At 33.6% G+C, this 10,336-nt stretch overlaps 1 long non-coding RNA gene across 1 annotated transcript; it reads right to left on the reverse strand.

Moving 5' to 3' along the window:
• Positions 1-4,668: 4,668 nt before the first annotated feature.
• On the reverse strand, positions 4,669-6,163 carry LOC107013931. Its single transcript, XR_001456166.2, has 3 exons — positions 5,373-6,163; positions 5,103-5,256; positions 4,669-4,890 (listed from the first exon to the last, which is right to left on the reverse strand). It is a non-coding gene; the product is annotated as an uncharacterized LOC107013931 (long non-coding RNA).
• Between the last annotated feature and the right edge of the window lie 4,173 nt (positions 6,164-10,336).

A 10,336-nucleotide genomic window follows, 5' to 3' on the forward strand; every position in this document is an offset into this window, starting at 1 on the left:
GTTTTACAGATTTCTGTGAAATTTAGGTCGAATTCACAGAGATTTTCTCCCCATCTATAAAATTTTAGAGTATTCATACCCAATCAAATCGAGGTTAGAGAGTCTAGTTTCTAAATCATCAAAGTGTTTGTCTATATGACTTCAAAATAGAGAGATATTTGAATTTTGTGGGATGACATAAGCAGGTACGTGACAAGTGTTTCTAAGATGTTAAGCTTGCATTGACTATAATTATGACTTATGTTCTCTAACTTTTTATCTTATGATTTACTCTAGTCATTGCATGTCATATAAAGTCTTTTTATCATGTTTTCATAACTCTTATGCATTGCTATCATACGTGTGCCTACATTGTTTCATAATGTAGGATCCGACTCTCCTAGCTCTCAGACTCGTAGCTAGTTGGTCTAGAACTCAAGAGTTGGTGAATCTTCATGCTCTAAGGACCGTGACACACTTATTGCTTTCTTTATTCAGTTTTCAAACTTTGTATGTGATGTATGAGTTACATCTCAATCATTTCTATTAATGTAGTAGATGGCTTATAGAGACTTATGATTAGATTTCCACTTGTCAAACTCTTTTATAATATAAGACATTATTTTCTTTGAAATCTTTATTTATATGATCTCGTATGATGTATGCTAAGTGGCTTGTGTAGGGCCTCTCGGGGTCCTATACGACATGTTACGCCTAGGGTACACATTGGGCTGTGACCAACATGGTATTTAAAGCACAAAATTTAGAAAGGTGCTAAGATGTCATATAAGCAACATCGAGTAGAGTCATTTTCATGAGTGTGAAATACGCAACATTTATGAATAACAAGCTAGATGTTTAGGATGCTCCACCTCTTTCATTACTCTATATTTGTGTCATAGAGTCCATCTCTAGAAAGATTTTTCTTCTTAATCGTGTTCAAACCATTTCAGGATACGACTCCTAGAAAAGCTTATGTAAAAAGGAATACAAATGAGAATGTGGAACAAAAACTTCCTCATTCTCAAGTTCCGATTCGATCCTCTGGCCAAGAAAGTGACTAATGATGAGTCTCTAGCCACTATCATGCATTGGCTCAAGCTATAATGGCTCAATTAAATAGGGAGTTTGTGGCTCCCATGAACCCAAGAGTGGGTATGACGGCAACAAGGGTGTAACGACCCGAGAGCACCCCCGAGTCGTTACGTGGCATACTCAACCCTCTGTCCAAGAAAGTGACAAATGATGAGTTTTAATCCGCTATCATGCATTGTCTCAAGCTATGACGGCTCAAGTAAATAGGGAGGTTGTGGCTCCCATGAACCCAAGAGTGGGTATGACGGCAACAAGGGTGTAATGACCCGAGAGCACCCCCGAGTTGTTACGCAGCGTACTTGAACTCTCGGAGGTCTTGTACAAGCCTCTTAGCATTCATTCATTGCATATATATGAAAAGTCGTGCAGAATTAGAACTTTTAACTAGAATAGTTGAACTCTTTTATAGAATCATAAGAAAGAAACTAAATCACATATATCATCCTAGACACAAGTCAATATTATAGGGTCACGGCCCTTTCATCAATTTGGAAAAAAAACTCAGTCTATTACAAAGTCTTTTATAAAAGAAAACTAAAACATAAGTCATGTCCTCAAACATATGAGGACATACCAATCTTGAGAGAATGTTATTCTCAAGCTTCAACTTCTAAGATAATCCTTGCATGCCACCTACACTTGTAGACATAGAAAACATATGGAATTAGCACATTGAGTGCACTAAGTATAGCGAAAATGCAAGAAAATCATGCAAAAAGGACATTTTCTTTAAGATATGCTTTCATGCTATTTTTACAGAAACATTCAACATAAGAGTTTAAAAGACATAATAAAAGTCACAACCACATATAAGACATATTCCATATTAAATAAGTAACTTTTTCATCACTTTAGACCATCTACCTAAAGTTACTCTAAGACTCACTTGAGTAAGACATGAAGAGACCGCCCATATACCGTCTTCAAGCACACCTAAGTTATTCTCAAAGCTACCCTAGATAAGAACCTTTCAATTAAACATCCTTTACTAAGTTAACATTATTCATTAAAGCCATTTAAGAGACAAGTAAGCAATTAGGGTACTTTCACATAATGGTCTTGGAAGATCTACGGAACTCATCCTAGCACTTTCAAAGCCTACTCATGTCATGTGTAGATAGCGTCCCATTCCACTACTACACATTGTAGAACTTCTCCAATACTAGGATGCACATCCCATATGATGAGAACAGGCACTAATCGAAGTAGACCACACTAGCTAGGTATAGAATTCAGTGTCATAAAGACCCATTACCGTGGAAGGTGTTCTACTTGCCAAAGGTAGAACTAGTAATCATCCCATGTTGGAATATGGTTAAAGGAAATCAAGGGCTTCTTTGTACTCTAGTCTCATCCTCAAGTAGAGCTACTACCACAAGCATATCCACTCGGTCCTTTGCCTTTGTTCTCATAGAGTAAGTTCATTCATGTACTAGTATTTGAGATGGTACCATCTCTAAGTCCTACCAACTCATACGACTTCTACCCAATAAAGGGTCCACTAGGGGTTCCAATCAAGGTTCATTAGGATATCTCATTCTCAACCTTCTTTTCATATTCAAGGTTCCATGTTAGTCTTTCATAGAAGGGTAGCTACTTTAGGTCTACCGATCCTAGACTATCACTCCTTTCATTCATTTAAGACAAGGGTGCCTAAGCCTACCAAGTCAAGATACAATATTCATCATATCATTTATTCAATATCATTCAAGTCTCAAGTAGGGATAACTAGTCTACCAATACAAGACAGTACATCATTCTCATAGGACTCTTCTTAGTCCTTCATTATCATATATCAAAAACTAGAGAAGAGGTACATTCAATCATATCATTTTAGCACCCATACAAGATCATATAGACATCACATGAGCACCTTCACTTTATACCTTCACATATACCATATCATGATCATACCATAATTCACATAATAATGCCGACAAGGCCACGTTCATATCAACTATAACAATTAAACACCGTCGCCATAAGTGGACCATACCAATCAATGAAAATTCAGTATCAATTCTATGTTAAACAAAGGAATTAGGTCAACTCACCACCTTCCAATAGCCACTGTCACCATTCCTTAGCTTTTTCAACAAATTTGCATCTTACCAATGATAATATACATAAGACTAAGCCAACAATTCATCCATATTGATGATCCAACAAATCTCAATATAGATATAAATACTACAAGGCAATCTAAGAAAAAATTCACAATGATCAACACATAATTCAATAGCTCATAACAATCTACACATGAATTAAACATAATTGATCATAATCAATGTACCCACTTTAGAGCCAAAATTAGAAATTCAAGGAATACATGGGTCATGAAATTTTTTATCATAAAACTATCAATTAACATTGATCAATTCATAAAACATCAATTAAAATTTTTTTATGCAAGAACCCATGCTTAGAATTCGAAATGGGATTTTAGGGTTTTGAAAGATCTTTGAAAAGCCTTTGGAATTGGCTCCTTGAATGAAAGAAGAATCAAGGATGTAATCACCATACATTATTAGTAGGAATCCCACGAAATTTAGGTTGAAAACTTGGAGAATTTAGCCTTTTACCTTGGAGCTTGAAGGTTCATTAATTGAGGATTTAACTAGAGATAGAATTTAGAAAGAAGGGAGAGCATGTAAAATTTGTAGATTCTAATTGAGGGTTGGGGTTTTTGATTCGGGTAATGGGTGTATAATGACCTAAAATCCATGTATAATAACTCCCAAAATACCCAAAACACCCCTACATTAATTGGACCTTTTTAAACAAGTCAACTTAACTTAAATTTTCAGAAGTATCATCGGGGAACAAGCCCGCATCGCGGAGTTGTTCCCACCAAATTTTTGGAAATAAATTTTGAGAGAGTAGATTCTGCGACGTGTCCGTGATGCGGACTGGTTCTTCTATGGGTATTAGTTTGTTGCCCTGGGCAGCTTATTGGCCCAAGGTTGGATTGTCCTCAAGGACCCTTATGGAGGTCCTTGGGGAGTCATAACCGATGTTTTGACCCTAAACACGTCCCTCTTGAGGTTAAGATCATCTTCACTGATTTAGACTCCAAACAACACATAAAAGCACATACACCATACAAGGACACACTAGCACACACACAAGACTAGTTTCTGAACGTTTTGGTCGTCCCTTGACGTTCAACTTCAAAACTCTTTAGAACTAACTTCTAAAGATATTATTCACTATTTTAACAAGTTATTAACTCATTAAACCCATGAGAGGCTCTAGATTAACCTAGTTCATTTTGAGAGTTGTTACCAAGGGTGGGGGCTTTACTATGATGAATCCTCCGGAATTTCATGGGTCTAAAGTTGAGGAAGATCCTCAAGAGTTCATTGATGAGGTTTACAAGATATAATGGGAATTATATGTCACGCCCAGAGGCTACCCCCTTGACGTAAACACGGGACCTAGGATCACGAGTGACCCCAACTAACCCTGAGATAGCATATCACAAGCATATTAAGACAATTGAACAAAAGATACTAAGCTTAAAAACATGAGATAACTGAAAGAGGGGAATACGCAATACTGATCTGAATATATAAAAGAAAATTGAACATTCCCTCAAAGCTAAAACTGAATCTAATATTATGTCTGAAAAAGTCTTTAACTGACTAAAGTTGTTGGGACATGTCCCCAGCTAACCCTAGCAAAACTGGAACTATATGAAAGATTGAATTTGAAAACATTTATATTGTCCTCAAAGTATGAGGACTCACGCACTAATGTTGTTGAGTATGGATCGGAAACCGATCTACGCATGATTTCAATACTGAGGGCCTGAACCTACATCATAAAATATATGTCAATACTTGGAAGGCAATGAGCATGCAGGGTAGGATAAAGCTGAACAAAACATATAACTGAACAAAGCATATTGAGCAATGATATAATCAGAACATGATGGAAATATTGAAATACATCTAAATGAACTAAAATGAATGCAATGACCAAATACATAACATGCTGAAACTGAATACTGAAATATAACTGAAAACCTGGTCATATGCACTATAGTCTGACTGCGGGAGCTACTATTAATCGACATAAAACCGCGTGAGATAAACATGGAGTCCGATTTATACGCCCAATCGAGAGGACCAGATATACCTTTCCAGGGGTATAAAGGCATGACTAGTGTGATCACTAAATCTGATGGCCAAAAAAGGATACAATCCGAGCTTAAATTTGATCAAAAATAGTTCATGCAACATTATGAATCATAAGACAACATTAAAGACAGAGAGGTCTTCGATATGAGAAGTTACCTCTATTACGAGCCTCAAACGCAACTCAATGTTCGACAAGAAGTGGGTCTCACACCCGAGGCTCTATTTTTGCCCAAAGCCACAAGGTAGCTTGAAATGAGCCCGAAAGACTTGGGATGCGCACCAAAGATCCTTCTTGACCAAACTTGATGTTGCGGAGCTAATAGAACCACCAAAATTGAGGTTGTCTACCTGATTTTTTTACTGAAGTCAAGTTTCAAAAGCTCCAAAACGCTCATACTCGCTTAAAAAAATGAACGACCAGGTGACCGAACTGTCGATCTCAGCATGTTATAAATGACTTGAGATTGCTATAGGAAAGCTCTTAACGCTGAAAATAACGCACTACAGGAAAATGACCTAAAGAGTCATTACAAATTATAAGTGGGGATAATTAAACGACATCCCCTAAAGGCATATCCAAAAATCGAGAAGAATAATTAAAAATCCAATAGAAGATCTGAAGGTGATGTTGAGAAAACAAGAAACAAATATAAAGAAAAGGAAAGGGGGTCATGTAAGATTGTTTTCCCACTTTATGAAGGCACAAGTGGTGCAGTGGAATTGAACTAACTCTTTTGATACATGAATAATGATTAAGAATATGGTCCCCTATATACCTCTGAGACTATGACTTTAATGGTAAAGATGGTTTTGCATGAAATGAATGAATGAAGGTGGTTGTTGTTGGGTTTTGCTATGAGATGTGAACTTCAAAGACAGTTTTTTGGGGCTCCACTTCTATTAACATGTTGCAATCTATTAAAGAGAAGAAACCAGTATACATCCATTTAAACACAAAACTAAACATTTGTTCAATTATGGCAATCTGTCTCATCTTTATATAACTCCAATAAGATAGAGGCTATTCTTTTTGTTTTTTCTTTTTCTTTTCTTCATGATAGTGACTACTCTTGACATGGCAATTGGCAAAACAAAATAAAAGAGGACCTATTCTTATGATTTAACCACATATAATTTCCAATTTTTCTTTTTACCACATTTGAAATATATCTGCATGCTTCTTTTCATCTTCTACTGTTATGCGGAATTCGAGATAATACGAGAAAATATAAACGCGAAAAACAAGACAACAGATTTACGTGGTTCACCAATAAATTGGCTACGTCCACGGGAAGAGGGAGAGCAGTTTTATTAAGGAGAGGCAAGAACAGAATTACAGAATAGGGTTTGCCATAGCGTCTATATATAGTGCTAAGCTACGCCCTAACAGGCTTGGGCCCAACATACAGAATTAACAGATAATTAAGGGCCCAATACAATAACATTGTATACCGTCGGGCCGGGGGCGTCTCCACCCCCCCGGACCCCCAGGCCAGGGGGCGCGTCGCCCCCCTGGACCCCCCGACTCGCTGACCGGGCAGCGAGACCCCCGTCCTTTCTGTTTGTAACGGGTCCGATTCAAGGCATTCAACATCTACTCTTTAATTACCCTGCAAAAAATTTTAATGTTTCCCTATGGATAGAAACAATAATTTTAATTGAGAACACAAGACTTAGAGAAATGTATGCACACTTTTATAGTTTGCACCCTCTTTTGAGTTTCTTATAATAATATGCATCGTGGTCGCTATATTTTTTTTATAAAATCACTATAAAAAGGTTGATTTTGTTCATTAGTAAGAAGATAAGGTAGGAAAAACACAATTTATTTATTTTCAAAAAGTAGTTATAATTAGGGGCGAACAAAATCGAACTGAAAATTGTAATTAATTGTAGATCAAGTCAAAAAATTTGATTATTGGTTTAGCTTGACGTGGTGTAGTATTGAAGAAAAAAATTGGACTATGTTGGGTTGGTTTGATTTAAACTTTAAAAAGTCAACCCGAGACCAAATCAATCCATCATCGTATATATAATTTTTAAAATTCACTTTATACATAAAAATATTTACTTTGATATAATTCATAAATATTTCTTATACATTTTAATAGTTTTTATCTTTTTAACATATTATTTCAAGATTGAGTTTGAATTTTGAATAGTCCAATTAATGTTATATTCCACAGATATTAGTAACTCTAATAAAGAAAAAATCAAAATAGAAAATCAATTCAATGCTAAGAATAACGATAATGTTTAATATTTCTTCTTTAGCTATATATTTGTTTAGATAATTAAAATACATAATCTAATTTTGATTGTCTTTAATGTTTAATCATATAATAAGTACTTAATACTTAAAATTATGATAATTCTCATTTTAACTTATTTTATTTGCAATATTTATTTTATGCGATTACATTATTATTTTTTGTTGAATATTTCAGCGTCATCACTCATATCATATTTTGTGTTATTTCTTCAGAAATACCTTAAATAATTGTATTTTGACTGCATTGAAGAAATTTTTGAAGCACGCGTTAATTATATGTTTGTATGAATACTTTACTAGCAAAACCTGGAAAAAAATCAAAAACCCGAGATTGAAAACCTCAGATTTTATTAATTTAATTTTGATTTATAAATTTAAAAATAAAACACAAATAATTTGATTCGTATTTTTAAAAAATCCAAACGTATGTACCCCTAATTTTAATATGTAAAGTAGTAGGAACAAACTTTATAAATTTAAATATATGAAGGAATAAAGTAGGAAACGGAGATTATGATTTGTTTAATGCAAAAGTTTTTGTTTATTTTCATCTTCCCTCCTACTACCTCACCAAGTCCACAGTTTAATTTTACTGCAAAATAAAAAAATATCTAGGGAATTCTATTTTTATTTTCCTACTTTACCCTCTTAAATAGTTGGTACAATAAGTATTTTTAAAAAAAGAATTTGTTAAAAAAACAAGAAATACACTAACAATTAATTGCTTCCTCAGCCAATTTCTATAATAAATTTAATTTAGTACTCCATAACTATAATTTGCATTGCAATTTATAGTTACAGTTTAAGTTATCTCGTTTGTATAATCCACTGGTTTGTATTGCATGTGAGTTTATATAATTCACAAGTACGTTTGTATAATTGAATTATTTTTGTATAAACTCGAAACAACGAAATTATACAAATACAATCATCTGAACTTTAAACAGTTATACAAATTATACTATACAAAATTACATCATACAAAATTTATACAAATTATATCATACAAACGTGTGATTATACAAATATGAAACCACAACCCACGTATAAATTACTGAATGTTAGTTGCGAGTGATAATTAACTAAAATTATAGCTCTGATGACTAATTAACTAGTATATATTTTCTTAACCATGTGATTTTTTCCCTTTCTATTACTTGTCAATTTTATTAAAAGTAGATGACTATTTTTATTTATTTAATTTGAAAATTTAAGAAATCGTTTATTACTTAGCTCCTAATTTATCATTATTATTAGTTATAGTTACTTTCAAAATATTAAATTTATTACATTCATAAAATAATATAATAAATTTATTATTTTATTACTAACTTTTTAAAAGGTGCATCAAATTAAACATGAATAAATAAAAATAGACGGATATACATACTAGAGTAATTTTCTTCTCATTGAATAGGTAAAATTCAAAATGTCTTTTTCCACTATATCTTAGGCACATATAGTATTTTTCCAATATATTTGGATCTTTTTGCTGATCCTTGACATTATCTTTTTCCTGCAATGAAGATGCTATTTAAGGGTGGATTTAGAGGGGTTTGAGATATTTATTAGAACCTCCTAAGTTAAAATTATAGTATGTATAGTACATAATTTTTAATTTATTGTATATTGAGAGTTTAAAATTTTCTGAATAGAAGAGTAGAGATTTGACTTAATAGTTTAATAGTACAGAATTCAATTTAAACCTCAAATATTATATTTTTATTTTTGGAACCCATTTTATAAAAAAGCTAAATCAACCAATATATCAAATTAGTTCAAATAAACAGTACAGGGGGTCCATTAGATCTCTACCAATGGAATACAAAATGTTAGCAATTTTAGCTTAATCCAATTCTCTAAATTAGATGGGTCTTGGATAGTATGCTGATTACGTGCTTTTTGTCATGGTCCAAAATTAAGGTCACGATAACATCTATTATATTTTATTGGTTGGTAAATTAATTTAGTCTCAAATAGCCTAAGGAGTTGAGGAGATAGAAGGAAGTATAAATTATAATGATACATAATTTAAAACAAAAGCAATGGAAATAAAAGAGAATACATACATACAACCCTCGAATAAGGTCAAAATAAAGATCCAATCCAAAATCTGGTGGATGCCAGTATAAGCTACTACAAAAGTAGAATATAGACTAGACATATATACAAGTGGTCTTGAAATATAAAAGATTAGCCAAAAATTATATACTAATGGAGATGATCAAACTCTAATTGCTAATAAATTTATTTTCGCTTTCTGAAATATCAGCAATAGTAGCACGAGATTCACCGCGGGGCACTAGAGCTTGAATCTGCATCTAGAAAAAGTTAAAGGATGCAACATGAATATCAAACAATGAGTATGTCAGTAGGCATCATAGGTTGATCGAACTTGTGATTTTAATAAGAATAAAAGAAGCGAGTAGAACAAGGTAGTAAAACAATGATAAAGGTATATATAGCCTAGACGTGTGTTGGTGTACAGCAGTAAAAATTATCTAAATCTAATTGGACCTCAATAAGCTCAGAAGGCACATATAAAGACATAACAATAATAAAGCATGTGAACATTAACCCAGACAAACCCCATAAGTCCGAGGGGTAAAATAAAAGTTATATTACAAGGCACGATTCCAAAAGTTTAGGCCTTCGTATAAAAGAAAAAAAATCAAAGTGTAACGACCTGTTTAGTCGTTTTGAGCAGCAGATTTTATTTCTGGAAAAACTGTGTGAGTCGACGGAACCCACGACGGACCGTCATGGGCACGACGGGCCGTCGAGGGGGTCTCGTTCCAAAAGACTTAGACTTCTGAAATTTGGGTACTGAAATCGACTCTCTGAACTT

Source organism: Solanum pennellii, chromosome 3 (genome assembly GCF_001406875.1).
Source record: "Solanum pennellii chromosome 3, SPENNV200".
NCBI lineage: Eukaryota > Viridiplantae > Streptophyta > Magnoliopsida > Solanales > Solanaceae > Solanum > Solanum pennellii.